Source organism: Gopherus evgoodei, unplaced genomic scaffold, assembly GCF_007399415.2.
Source record: "Gopherus evgoodei ecotype Sinaloan lineage unplaced genomic scaffold, rGopEvg1_v1.p scaffold_42_arrow_ctg1, whole genome shotgun sequence".
Classification (NCBI taxonomy): domain Eukaryota; kingdom Metazoa; phylum Chordata; order Testudines; family Testudinidae; genus Gopherus; species Gopherus evgoodei.
In genome coordinates, this window is record NW_022060063.1 from 1,616,318 (window position 1) to 1,630,839 (window position 14,522).

Consider the following 14,522-nt stretch of genomic DNA (forward strand, 5'->3'; position numbering starts at 1 on the left):
GAGGAGTCAGAGGGTGGGATATTTCCCAGGGAATGCCTTACTGCTAAATGAACTAGCAATTGACTGAGCCCTCAATGGTTAACTCTCACATTCTACAGGGCAGCAGGAAGGAGGGAGGGCAGACAGAGACAGGAACACACACCCTGAGTATGAGAGAAAAAATGTGCAGTTCCCTTTAAGTAGCTGACCTCAGGCTTAAGTACGCTGCCTTGTTAATTAAATCAGCTTGCTGACACCTGAAACCGCAGCTACTGCCTAGAAGCTCCCTCCCTCGTGTGTCCCCCCTGCTCTATGGAAGATGGGCTAAGAGGGGTGCAGGAGCAGGGGGGAGAGGGAGACACCCTGACATTAGCTCCCTTCTTCCCCCTTCCCCCCCGTACAGCAAGCAGAGTCTCTGGGAGCAGCTCCAAGGCAGGGGGCAGGAGCATCAAATGACAGTGAGGGGGCGGGACAGCTGCTGCACAGGGAACTTAGGGGAGTGGGGAGCTGATGGGGGGGCTGTTGGTCCACCCTAGTTCCAACCAGCTAGCTGCAACGAGCTGCTCTTCCTGCAAGCAGTGGACAAAACAGGCGGCTGCCAAACGACTAGAAGGGAGCATTTCACAACTTTAAACAAGCATGTTCCCCTAATTGATCAGCAACTTAACATTGAAACAGCGTTAACCAGGGCAACTTTAAGTGAGGAGTTCCTGAATCAACCAGATCTCTGTGGCTCAGCTTTCTGAAATCTGAAATTGGGCATGTGAAAAGAAGAGTGGAAAAATATATAGGAAACAGACCATTAAACTTAGAAGTGGTCATCAGAGAGACAAGGTGGCTGAGGTAATAGCTTTCTTTGAGAGAGACCAGCTTTTGAGCTTATAAAGAGCTCTTCTTCTGAAGAAATGAATGGTAAGAGAAGAGTTGGAAGACCCCAAACTAGATGGATGATTGGCATGCAGCTGCAGAGTTTCCGAGGAATTGCTTCAAGACATATAGGAACGGAGAAGAAGGCCTTGAAGAGCTGACCCATAGTGAGGGCAGCAAAGGTAGCAGAGGAGGAAGACGGATTTCTGAAATCACCTCAGCTTCCAAATCAGAAAACACTTTGCCTTGGGGTAAATGGGAGCAGAAGGTCCAGGGCAAAGGCGGATCTACTCCAAAGATGCGGCCATCTTATAATGGTTCAAAGCTCGCTAAGGAATCTGGAGTTTGATGTGAAGCTGAAGAGAGAGTCCTGGTCAGTGTCTGGGCAAGGCTTGTGGTGGGGAGAGAATTCCAGTATTTCAGTGCCTCAGGCCAGGTCTGTCAAAGTGATGAGTGATTGGGGGGGTTGGGAGGGAGGCTCAGACTGTGGGAGCCCAACTTGAGATACCTTGAAGGGGCTGACAAGCAGCCAGTGCTGAGCTCCTGCCCTGGAAATCCCATCAGGTCCCCCCAAATCACTCATTGCCTCGGCAATGTTAGCCTTAGGCGTTTGGTTAGGAATCAGAAGGCAGCTGCCAGTGTGAATAAGAGCCTGTGCAGCACATAGCCTTTGTACCGGTACAGCGGTGTCAGTTCACATGAAGAATAATAACAACCCCTGCTCCTGCCAAGTGCTTTTCATCCGTAACTCACTCACACGTTACACAGGAGGTGGGATCACCGCCCCCATTTCACAGGTGGGAAAACTGTTGGGAGAGGATTTTTCAACCAATATCATTACATTGGGACAAGCCCAGGGTTGATGAACTTAGATTAGGCTAAGATTGATGGTGCTGGATAATCAGCTGAACATGAGCTCCCTGTATCCAGTTCCGGTGCCCACAACTCATGGAGGGTGTTGATCAATTGGAAGGTTCAGAGAAGAGCCGCAAGACTAATTAAAGAAAACCTGCCTTATAGTGAGAGACTCCAGGAGCTCCGTCTATTTAGCTTAACAAAGAGGTGCCTCAGTGGGAAACAATATTTAATACTGGGCTCTGCAGTCTAGCAGGGAAAGGTCTAACGCGATCCAGTGACTGGAAGTTGAAGCTAGGCAAATTCAGACTGGAAATAAGGTGTAAATTTGTAATGGTGAGAGTAATTAGGCACTGGAACGATTTACCTGGGTCGTGGTGCATTCTCCATCACTGACTGTTTTTCAATCAAAATTGGATGTTTTCCTTAAAGCTCTGCTCTGGGGATTCTTTGGGGGCAGGGCCATAGGCTACGTTTTGGAGGAGGTCACAGTGGGCCCTTCTGGCCTTGGAATCTCTGACTCTGCAGGCTGCTCGGTGTGCCACGGCGAGTGGTCGAACAAACAGGTTTTAGAGTGAGTTGGGATGTTACTGGAGTAGGGTATTCTGCGCACTCCATCGCCAAAGTATAGAGCAGACAGTGAAGGGGATGGAAGTGATTAGAGGTCAGGCGAGATTGACACGGTTGGGGGTGTTTAGTTTAGAAAGGAGGCCAGGAGGAAGGGGGAGCAGGAGAATATGGGGCGCAGAGAAGTGAGGTGCCCCCAATCCCTCTTTCTCATGGCCATTGGACAAAACCAAAAGGCAACACATTGACAGCTGATCAGAGGGTCACATGATGCATAACTAACTTGCAGAACTCCCTGCCCCAAGACAGCATGGACAGGGCATGAGACTGACATGAGTTGAGGGGAGTGGGCCATGGGAAGAAACTCTGCCCCTCCCCCCCTCAATTCTCTGCTAGGGGGTTTCTTGCACCTTGCTGTGAAGCAGCCAGTAACTGGCCACTGCCCGAGTAGAGACACTGGGATTCCTGGAACCTGGATCTGCTCTGCTCTGGACTACGGTGCTTAAGGTTATGAACTTCCAAACTCACTCAGACCAGGGACCCATCTAGCCTGGTATCCCGTCTCTGATGGGCCAGCCCCAGCTGCTTCAGAGGAAGGTGCAAAAACTCCTGAACTGCCAGCTCTGGAATAAACTGCCTCCAAGGAAAATGCTTTCCTGCTCCCCTTCCCTCTTGATATATGTTCTGACACAGGAGGATTTCTAGCCCTTCCCAAACTCCTGCTACTTCTTAACCGTGGCTGTGATTATACTCTGGATAATCTCCTTATCTATATAAATGTCCAGGCCTTTTGGGAATCCTGATAAACTCTGGGCCTCAATGGAATCCCATGGCAGGGAGTTCCACAGGTTAATATGGGTTATGTGAAAAGGTTTTTCCTTTTATCAGTTTTTCATGTGCTGCCTTTCACTTTGTGTCCCCTTGTTGCTGGAGGATGAGCTGAAGGAACAGCAGTTCCTGACTAGCTTGCTCTTAATAAACCGTTATTTGTATAATTTCACCATCAGCCTCCCCATTCATGACTGCTCTCACCTAGAGTCCTTCCCGAAAGAGCTCACACTCTAAACAGAGAGAGAAAGGGTTAGCACCTCAATTTACCCCCTGGGGAAACTGAAGCACAGAGCAATTAGGTGACTTGACCGAGGCCACAAAGGGAGCCTGTAGCAGAGCCAGGAATAGACTCCAACTCTCCTGGGTCCCAGGCCACAGCCTTGATCATAGGACCATCCTTCTCCACCTTTTGCCCTTGCTTCCGGACTGGATGGAGGCACCAAAACACCCCTAGCAATGCTGTTGCTGTGATGCCTCTGCATCCTGCTGGGATGGAACAGGGAGCCCTGGAACCCTCTCAAGAGACCAAGCTGGGAAGAGATGTCTTGGTGACAAATTCCCTCCCTGGGTGTTTCTCTCTGGTTTACATCCTGCTCTGAAACCAACAGAAGAGCTGAACAATTCTTGTGCTGGCTCCTTCAGCCCCATTTTGTAACAGACTCGAGAGGACGTGGACACTGGAGTCGTCTCTCAGCCCCCAGGCCCAGACAGGCTGGAGATGCCTTTGGGGGAAGCTCGCTCAGTGGCTGCCTCTCTCTGGGTGCTGGGTATCGGACACCAGGGTATCGGCCAGCCTAGCCCCTCCCCACCACAGAGCGTAGCCCACCTGCATCACAGTCGATGTCTGGGTGGGAGGAGTGTTCAGCTGCCGCATCCTCATGTGGAGGCTGGAGCCACTCCAGGCCCCACATTCAGTGACATTTCTGGCTGCTGCTCGCCACACGCCTTCATTCACATGCAGAGAAAAGGTACAGCTGCCGCAGAGTGTCCCCCGAGGGACGCAATGGCGCCGTCCGCCCATAAGTGCAATTTGTATGTCAGAAGGACCCATATGGACCAGAACAATAGGGGAGCCTGTCCCTCCACCTGTTTCTTGAAGAGCTTCTGGTTAAACACAAAGGCCCTGGCTCCCAGCCCGATGAGCTGGAATGAGCTTCCACCTGCCTGCTGCTGCGCTGCGTACGCCTCTCCCCGTCGGGGGACTGCATTCCAGTACCTTCTGAACTGCTCCCTGCAGGGCATCTGTCCATCCAGCTGTTTGCCCCCATCCGTGCCCTTCTATCTGCTTGGCTGGCTGGCGCACACTGCCACCCATCGCTACAGCGCTGGCACTTAAAATCAATGGGCAAGAGTGAAATCCCTAACAGCTGCTGGCTTTTCTCCCTTTTTGAGGGTATAAAATCTCTGCTCGGGGGGGCTGGAATTTGGTAGATTTGTTTTTAGTTTTTCAATTTGTTTTTGGAGGGAGTGGCTGGCTAGCGATGTCAGTGTTGGAGGGACATTCGTGGGATGGTAGAAAGGGCTGTATCAAAGAGGAAGGGCTAGCACTGTGTCCTAGTGCTGCTGAGACAGTGGATTCAGCTGATCTCCTCTGGGAGTGCGTCCCAGAGCCAGACCCCCCGACTGGGAATGCTGGGTCCCCAGTTCTCCTGGATGCTGTGATCTGCACCGTCCCAGAGAACCACAGCTGTCCTGGCTGTCAAGAGATCAAAATTCAGTCTGCGGCTTGATCTGTTCATTGCTTCGAAGATTCAGACTGAGGCCTTGAGAGCTGATTGAATGAGATTAATGACAAGGGAAGCTGTTCAGCCCGCCCAGAATCACTGCTGCTGGCTCTCTGCAGACTCAGACAGATGTCACTGCATTGGTTAAGCTCCATTCATATTTCATGGACTCAGTCACGGCTTGTAAAGCCAGACTGTGCTGATGGGACTACTTGAGTTCTTACCCCTCTCAGCCCACTAGTCTGACTGAATCATGACTAAGGCTGCATTTCAGTCACGGGTATTTTTAGTAAAAGTCACGGACAGGTCACGGGCAGTAAACAAAAATTCATGGCCTATGACCTGTCCATGACTTTTTCTATATACCCCTGACTAAAACAGGGAGGGGAATGGCTCGGGGGGTCAGCTCAAGGAGTGCCGCGGATGCTGGGGGGAACAGTCCAGGGGGCACCAGAGGTACTCAGGGGGCATGGCCTGGGAGAGCACCGGGGAGGTATGGCCCAGGGGGTGCCACGAGTACACAGGGGGCAGGAGGTGGCAGGGCTGGGGCAGGTTCCCAACCCAGCTCCTAGCTCCATGTGCTCCCTCCATTCTGCCCAAGCCCCAGTTCTGCAGCTCCCATTGGTTGGGAACTGCAGCCAATGGGATCTGCGAGGGCGGTGCCTGTGGGTGGAGGCAGCAGGTGGAGCTAGGAGCTGTGGGAAGGGAGTTCCTGTCATTCTTCCAGGGAGGCCCCTCTTCCAGATTTCCTGCACCCCAATCCCCAGCCCTGAACTCCCCCACACCCAAACTTCTGCTGCTGTGGGGCAGAGGGGCTTGAGACTGCCCCAGCAGCAGCTGGTGTGACTGGCCCAGGGGCTGCCCGAGCTGCTCAGGCGGCTCCCAGGCCATCTGCATGGCCTGCTGCAGAAGTCACAGAGGTCACCTAAAGATACAGTACCTGTGACCTCCGTGAGAAACACATGACCCCCAATCAGCTTCTCCTTGGGCGCTGATTATCCTCCAAGTGATCTGTGTGCAGGCTCAGGGACTCATTCCCTGCACTGTCACACCCCTAGATGGAGCCCAAGAGCTTGTGTTTGACTAATGCATTTTCCAGCAGGGCCTCCAGCCTGGATCTGAAGGGAGCAAGAGGTGGAGACTCCAGCCCTTCCCTCCAGAGTTTGTTCCATTGTTAATCACCCTCCCTGTTACAAAACTGCACCCTATTTCCACTACAATTTGCCTGCTGCCTATAGCTTCCAGCCATTGGCAGCTGTTCTGCATTTCTCTGCTGGAATACAGAGCCCTTTAGTACCTGGGTTTGCCTCCCCAGGGCTGCCCAGAGGATACAGGGGGCCTGGGGCAAAGCAAGTTTGGGGCCCTTTCCATTAAAAAAAGTTGCAATACTATAGAATACTATAGTCTCATGGGTTCCCCTGCGGGGCCTGGAGCAAGTGGGGCAAATTGCCCCACTTACCCCCCTCTTCTGGGCGGCCCTGTGCCTCCCTAGGAATGCACTTGTATGTCGCAAGCGTCTTTTCACTAAACTGAATAGATTGAGCTCATTAAATCTTGTTCCAACTTTTCAACATCGTCTTAAAAATGGGGACACCAGGCCTGGCTGCAGTATCCAGTATCTGCACCACCAAGGGCATGCTCAGAGGTGAAATCACCTCCCTGCTCCTCCTCATTGCTTCCCTGGACTAGCCTCCAAGGACTGCACTAGCCTTGTACCACAGCCCCGCACTGGGAACTCCTGTTCAGCTGCTTGGCCCCTAAATCCTGTTTACAGTCACTGCTTTCCAGGGCACAGGCCCCTGTCTGAAGGCAAGGCCTGCACTCCCTGTTCCGAGACGGTGACCTTGCCTTGCCTGGACTAAAGGGTATTTTCTTAGAAAGGACCCAGCTAAGCTTATCAAGTGAACCGGAGAGCTCCATGAGACAGCCCTGTCCTCCTCATCACTGCCTATTCTGCCAATCTTTGTGTTAATCAGCCATGATTGTATGTTGACATCCAGATCGCTGAGGGAAGGGCTGGAAGATTTTCAACACTACTGCAGGGGTGAGAACAGACTTTTTTGCTCTGTTGTTAATGAAAGCTGGGAGTCAGCACAAGCTGTGTGCCTCACGATCCCATCAAGCAGGCCTGATTCGGCGCACACACGATTCAGGTCCTAGTGCTGCAGGCTGTTACTCCCATGGAGTAGCACGTACATAAGGAGAAGCTGCATTGAAGCCGGTCACCATTGTGCGAGGCAGGGAGCGTGAAATGCAATTCACCCATTTTTTGGAGGCAAACAAGGACATGGTAGTTCCCTTGGCCATGTAACTGTGTCAATATAACTTTGAAGTGTAGACCAGGCCTTAGTTTCTGTGACATACCCAGGTGAAGTCCAGACCCATGAGGCTGTGTCACCCCTACCGTGCAGCCATGGGTGCCTTACAATGCCTGGGCCACTCACAGACAACATTCCAGCATGCAGATCACACCCGGAGTGTCTGTGTGAACTGCAGCCTGCCAGCCACACTTGGATTAACTGGCTCTCACCAGCCTTGGTTAGACTGCAGGGTGACCCCAACACACCCCCAGGCTCAGATTTTGCCCTAGCAATGTATGTGCTGTTCTGCCCAGCCCTCTCCGGGACAAGACACCTGTTTTAAATCTATTATTCCCTTAAGGGAATAATATGCCAATTTATTAGCTCAAATAGTTATTCAAACACTTCAATTTAAACACACTGGATTAGATAAAACAATTAAAAAAAAGCTGATTAATGACAAAGAGAGATTTTAGGCGAGTACAAGTAATGAGCCATAAAAGTCAGAAATGGTTTCAAGAAAAGCAAGATAAAACATTTACTAACGCCTAACTTAATGAACTATATTAGATTGAAGCAAAGCTTCTCATCACATGCTCCAGCTGATTACTGACTAAACTCTTTGTCCAGGACCCCTCCTCCAGAGTCCAGTGCCTGCTTCCTTTGTCTCATCAGGTGCAGTGAATGCAATGGGGGGGTGGGGGAGCGGTGTGCCCTGGGATGTTTGTCCCTTCTTTTTATAGTTTCAGTCCCCCACTTGGAAAACATTTCCAGCTGGGCACCAGGTGACAAAGAGTCTATGTGGAAGGATGTTCCCTGCTGCTTTTTCTCACCTGCTTGAGCTTCCTTTGTTTCCCATTAAGGTAAGCACACAATCCTTTGTGTAGGACAGACCTGTTTGCCAACTTCTGTCTGGGCAGCTATGTGGGCTTTGTAGCATGTGTTACTAAAACCAGACATGGGACTCCTATAATTTCACGTACAATGTTGCCACCCATATTTTACCAGAACAATACTGACCAGCAAATTATGAGTTTTCAAATGATACCTCATAAGGCATACCGTGTGTGACACATTAGGATATTATGAATACCAATATTGTAAAATGCAATGAGTAGAGCCAGGTGTTCCGTGTGGGGTATCTGCGAAGATGTTGTGATTTGCCAAGTATGATAATCTTGTTTCTATGTTTGTATCACCTTCGTATTATGAGTTGTAGACATGTAGGGAATATCTGGATTTCCAGCTTGTGCTGTGCATCTGGGTGACACTCACAGACAGATTGGCATCAGCACTGCCTAGGTTGCTTGATGGCCCATCAAGGGACATCAGTGGTACAGTGAACCCATTGAAACGGTCAGGGATACACCTTATGACTCAGCAAGGCAGGCAGGGGCCTGCCTATGGCCAGAACTCTAAGGCTTCCAGGTTGTGTTTAGGACAAAGGAATCACAAGCCACATGACCAAAGACTATAAAAGGCAGCTGCATCTCCTCCATTTTATCTTCTTTCCTCTGGAGTAACCTTTCTACAAAGGAAGCTCCGAACAAAGGACTGAATGAGCCATCCAAGCTGGGGATGTGTTCCAGGGGGACTTTCAAACCAGCAAACTCACCAATACTGCTAGGAATCTATTCTGTGGATTTTGAAGTCTTTGTATGTATGTGTCTGCTCTAACGCCTCTCTTCTTGTTCTTTCTTTTTCTTTATAATCAGGGCCGGCTCCAGCGTTTTTGCCACCCAAGCGGTAATAAATAAATTAATTAAATAAATAAAAGCCACGATCGGCGGCACTTAGGCGGCAGCTCTACCGCCGCTACTTCATCATTCGGCGGCAATTCGTGGCAGGTCTTTTCCCACAAGAAGGACTGAGGGACCCACCGCCGAATTGTCGCCAAAGAGCCGGACGTGCTGCCCCCTTTCCATTGGCCGCCCCAGGCACTTGCTTGCTGCGCTGGTGCCTGGAGCTGGCCCTGTTTATAAGAAACCTCTAGCTTTAGACACTAAAGGATTGGCTGGCAGCGTGTTATTTTGGGTAAGATCCAAATGTGTACTGACCTGGTAACGTGGCTGACCAATTTGTAGATGTGAGCAGAATGTTTTTTTAAATAACTTCTCAGTGTACTGGACCTAGGTGCTGATTGGGAGCCAGAGACTGGAATGCAATGAAGGGGGCCGTGTGGTTTATTTTTTGCTTCTCAATAACCGGGGGGGGGGATCAGAAGCACGGTTTGTGACTGGTTGGGGAGTTTAACTTCAGTGTTACCCACCTGTCTTGGAAGTAACTGCTCTCCCTTTTGCAGCCTGCCCTGATTGGCGCTTCTAGTGAGGGCTGCCCTAGGCACACCAGGTCACACCTTGTACAAAAATTATTGCAACAGTGTGCAGGGTGTGACTACAGGGGTGTATTATTTTAGTTAAGTGTAGGGTGTGCCTACAGGGGTGTATTATTACAGTAGAGTGTAAGATGGGGATACGGGTGTATTTTGCAATAGTGTGTAGGGTGTGAATACAGGGATATATTACAGTAGGATGTGAACACAGGTTATATTATTACAGTAACATGCAGGGTGTGAACACGGGTGTATTATTACAGTAGTGTGCAGGGTGTGAATATAGGGCTGTATTATTATATTAGTGTGTAAGATGTGAATAGAGGGCTGTATTACAGTAATGTGCAAGGTGTGAATACAAGGGTGTATTGTTACAGTAGTGTGTAGGGTGTGAATACAGGGGTGTATAGTTACAGTAGTGTGCAGGGTGTGAATATAGGGCTGTATTATTACATTAGTGTGTAAGGTGTGAATAGAGGGCTGTATTACAGTAATGTGCAAGGTGTGAATACAGGGGTGTATAGTTACAGTAGTGTGCGGGGTGTGAATATAGGGCTGTATTATTACATTAGTGTGTAAGGTGTGAATAGAGGGCTGTATTACAGTAATGTGCAAGGTGTGAATACAAGGGTGTATTGTTACAGTAGTGTGTAGGGTGTGAATACAGGGGCGTATAGTTACAGTAGTGTGGAGGGTGTGAATACAGGGGTGTATTATTTTAGTTAAGTGTAGGGTGTGCCTACAGGGGTGTATTATTACAGTAGAGTGTAAGATGGGGATACGGGTGTATTTTGCAATAGTGTGTAGGGTGTGAATACAGGGATGTATTACAGTAGGGAGTGAACACAGGTTATATTATTACAGTAACATGCAGGGTGTGAACACGGGTGTATTATTACAATAGTGTGCAGGGTGTGAATATAGGGCTGTATTATTACATTAGTGTGTAAGGTGTGAATAGAGGGCTGTATTACAGTAATGTGCAAGGTGTGAATACAAGGGTGTATTGTTACAGTAGTGTGTAGGGTGTGAATACAGGGGTGTATTATTACAGTAGTGTGCAGGATGTGAATATAGGGCTGTATTATTACATTAGTGTGTAAGATGTGAATAGAGGGCTGTATTACAGTAATGTGCAAGGTGTGAATACAAGGGTGTATTGTTACAGTAGTGTGTAGGGTGTGAATACAGGGGTGTATTATTACAGTAGTGTGCAGGGTGTGAATATAGGGCTGTATTATTACATTAGTGTGTAAGGTGTGAATAGAGGGCTGTATTACAGTAATGTGCAAGGTGTGAATACAAGGGTGTATTGTTACAGTAGTGTGTAGGGTGTGAATACAGGGGCGTATGCTGTCACAGTCTCCCCAGCTGCGAAAGGGGATAGTAGCTTTGCCTCACAAAGGTATTGGGAGGGATTGTGATGTGCTGAAGTACTACAGGAATGGGGGTCAGACACATCCCACCGTGAGAAAGTGGGGGGTAAATATAGACCAAACCAAGGCAAATACCAAGCCCCCTGAGAGAGAGCATGGTGTGTTAGTCCCTCCAGAAGGCCCAGACAGGCCAGCATGGGCGGCGCCTCTCCAGGACTGGTGCTTGGCAGAAGGATGGTTTCAGGCTGTGTGCTGAAGAGAACAGGGTTCAGTGCCTGCTGCTTCCACCACAGAATCTGTAGCTGATATTTTCCAAAGTGTTCAGCGCCCCTGGCTCTCGGCGGGGGGCAGGGGCATCTCTATTGCTCCCAGCAGGAGGGGTGAGTTGAATGCTGCGTGAGACAGCTCAAGAGCATGGTACAAATCTCAGGGCAGGCTGTTAGGAAGCAGGGCACAACCCCAAACTTGCTGTGAGGGCTATACTGAAATTTCTCCAACCAGCCATTAAGTGTAAACTCCTCAGGCACTTTACCAGCCTTAACCTTGCGTCACAGCCAGTCCCCCGGGTACTCCAATCTATTTCATCACCCAGGGGAGCATCCCTTTGTGACAGATGGTCCCTTACACCAAGGATCACAGCAATAGTCAGGTTACTTCCAGTCCCAAAGGACCAGCCACTTATCCCAGGTCAGTTGTACCTCAGATCTCACACCCACGACAACGCTTGTAGCCAGTCCTATAATAAACTATATACAGATTTATTAACTAGGGAAAGGAAACCAGCGAGTTATTTACAAGGGTGAAGCAGGTAAACACACACACACACTCCAGTCTTAAGTTTCAGAAGGGAACAGAAGCATCTCTAATCAGCAAGCTCTATGTGCCCTTCAGGCTAAGCAGCTGGGGATCACTCACTTACGCTTAGAAACACCTGGTCCCCCAGAGGCCATGCACCATAGACAGGCCAAGTTCCTTTTATTTGAGGTTTTCATCTCCCTTCTGCCATGTGCTCTGAACTGCTGGTCTTGGAGACAGTGCAACACCAGGTCAATGCATGGGGTGAACAGTGCAAGATCCTATTCCATCCCCTTGTTTCAAAAATCAGTTTAACATACAATCCTCAAATAAAGGACATATCAGATATTAAACTGATAAGAACAGACACTGCACTTTGATCTTAGCTCCAAGGAGTGGAATCCACTTGCAGGACTCATCTTCACAGGGGAGGAGACAGGACACATCTTTTGTCCTCTTGTTGAGGCTCCATAGGGAAATTCCAGTCCCACAATAATCCATCTGGTAGTGATGGTCTTGCCTTTTGGGAAGGATGTGACACCTTCTGCCGAAGCTTGGTCCTTCACACTAATTAATGTCTTTCTCCTGGCTGGTAATTTACCCAGAGACTTACAATGCCAATGCACAAATATTACCTTGCGATATGGGATCCAGAGTGAGATGGGTGTGATATTAATGCTATGTGAGATTAATGCTGCAGCAGCTCACAAGTGTTCAATAAAGTTTAAACACTAAACACATTCTTGTCACACTAATACCTGTTGTAACAACACTAGTACATGGGAGAATTCCCGCTGGAGGTTTGTCAGTATTCAACTCAGCCCCAGGACTCTGGCATGAGCTGGCACCTGGTCTGCCACCATCACACTGAGCACTTTGGGAAATCTGTCCACTATGCTGTGTGCCTCAGTTTGCCCATCGGTAAATGGGGACTAGCATGATCCTGTCCCAGGGGACGCCTATGCAGAAGACGCTATTGCTGTGTGACAGGCTCAGGTACTTGGTGGCGCAGCTGGAGTTAATCTGGGCTCGGCTGCGGATCAGGAATTGTTTTTATCTAATGGGTTTGTAAAGTGGTGAATGTGCCAGAGCTGAGTGCTCAGCGGGGCCGAGCGACTATGGGAGAAACAAACACGTTAATCAATTAAAGCCAATAAATCTTGGAAGCGCTCGCCTGCCGCCCCATCACCACACTCCGCACCACCTGCCAGACAACAAACCAGGCTTTAATGAGCAAGGCAGCGCTACACTCCCCATGGGACATCAGCCTTACACAGCTGTAAGCCCAGCCCGGCTGCGGATGGGGGAAGTGGGGAGATAGCAGCTCCGTGACCCCAGGATTAAGTCTGGTGGTGTCGTTGCTGGGCACTGCTCGATGTGTGTCATACAGACTGGGGTTCCTTTGTGTCAGCTCTAGCTCCACGACCCAGGGCCGGGGGATGGTGGGGGCAGGGGGATGAGGAAATACCCCTCTTTAATAGCCCATTCTTGCGCCCGTGTGGTTCCCAATGCTCAGTGGCCCAGGAGGAGCTGCGCCCATTAGCTGCACCCCGTCCAGGGGGACGGTCACACCCAGGCTGGTGCATCGGCAGCGTTGCTGGCAGGTCTGGCCTGGCTCGAGGGGCTGGGCTGTCTATGGAGCTGAGGGCTGGCGCTGCCAGAATCCAGTGGATGCTGACCAGGCTATCACCCCTCCCCCAGTCAGGCCAGGGAGCCTGTGGGTAAAACGCTGAATCACAGGTGCCCCAACACAGCACCTGGTCTCAGAGTCTGGGACCTTCTGTCCAGCAAGTGGGATGATCTGAAATCCAAACTATTGACTGGAGAGGCAGTGTGTAGAGTGGGGGGCTGGGAGCCAGAACTCCTGGGTTCTCTCCCCAGCTCTGGGTAGGGAAGTGGAGTTTAACATATTAGAGCAGAGGGGGCCGGGGCACCAGGACTGGGCTCCGTTCCTAGCTTGGGACAAATCACTTCACTTCTCTGCCCATATGTAAAGTGGGGTCATTCCTGGCTGAAGCAGTAACACCAAGAATTGTATAGTGAGCGCACGACCCCTCCGCACAACTGGCAGGACTTGTGGCTCCCCCTCTCCTCCTATACCACCAGTGTCCTGGCCAGAGTCCTTCCCTCAAGCCCCCTGCAGTTTCCTCTGGATGCGAGGCTCTTCTTCACTTCCTGTCCCAAACCAGCTAGCTGCGTTGTTGTGCTCGTTTGAACAGCTGCTGCACCCCACCCCAGAGGTGGCTGCATGTCAGTGGTGGGAAGGAGTTTACTGTGAAAGGCACAGGGCAGTGTTTGGTCAAACAGTGCTGGGAAAACACCAGTGCAATGCAGTGCATGAACGACGGGCCAGATCCTTTGCCCTTGCGCCCTGCCAGAGCAGAGGCTTCAGGAAAGAATGAAATGAGCCAATACTAATGGCAAACCCCAGCTGGGAGTGGAGTTGGGCACCTCCCTGAGCCCGTGCCAAGGAGAAGGCTGCGGGTGGCTCTGGGTCAGTGGAGAGCCTGGGCCCGGCTGCCTGCAGAAGCATGTTTGTCAATTCCAGAACCATCCGAGTGCCGGATTCTGGCTCATTAGGGCCCAACTCCTCCCTCCCCCCACTTGGGGTCTGCTTGGCCTCCCTCCTCCCAAGGAGAGATGGCTTGGACCCCACGCTGATGGGTCCTGCCAGCTGCAGCATCAGCCCGACGAGCTGGGGAGAGCTTGGGGGGATAGTGACTGGGGAGGTTGGGGATGGGTGGGAGGGGACAGGGGGATGAGAGGCAGAGTGGCAGGCAGTGCCCTGCAGCAGAGGTGGGGGTGGCGGAACCAGGGGACGCTCGCTGGGACCCATTGAGTCAGATCAGTGGTGTGGCACCAATGCCCAGAGGCCTCATGCTCTGTGGACACTCCC

The 14,522-nt window shown here is 50.6% G+C and overlaps 1 non-coding gene across 1 annotated transcript; it reads right to left on the minus strand.

Moving 5' to 3' along the window:
• Positions 1 to 11,842: 11,842 nt before the first annotated feature.
• On the minus strand, positions 11,843 to 12,026 carry LOC115642595. The gene has a single exon (XR_003998212.1). It is a non-coding gene; the product is annotated as a U2 spliceosomal RNA (small nuclear RNA).
• Positions 12,027 to 14,522: the final 2,496 nt, after the last annotated feature.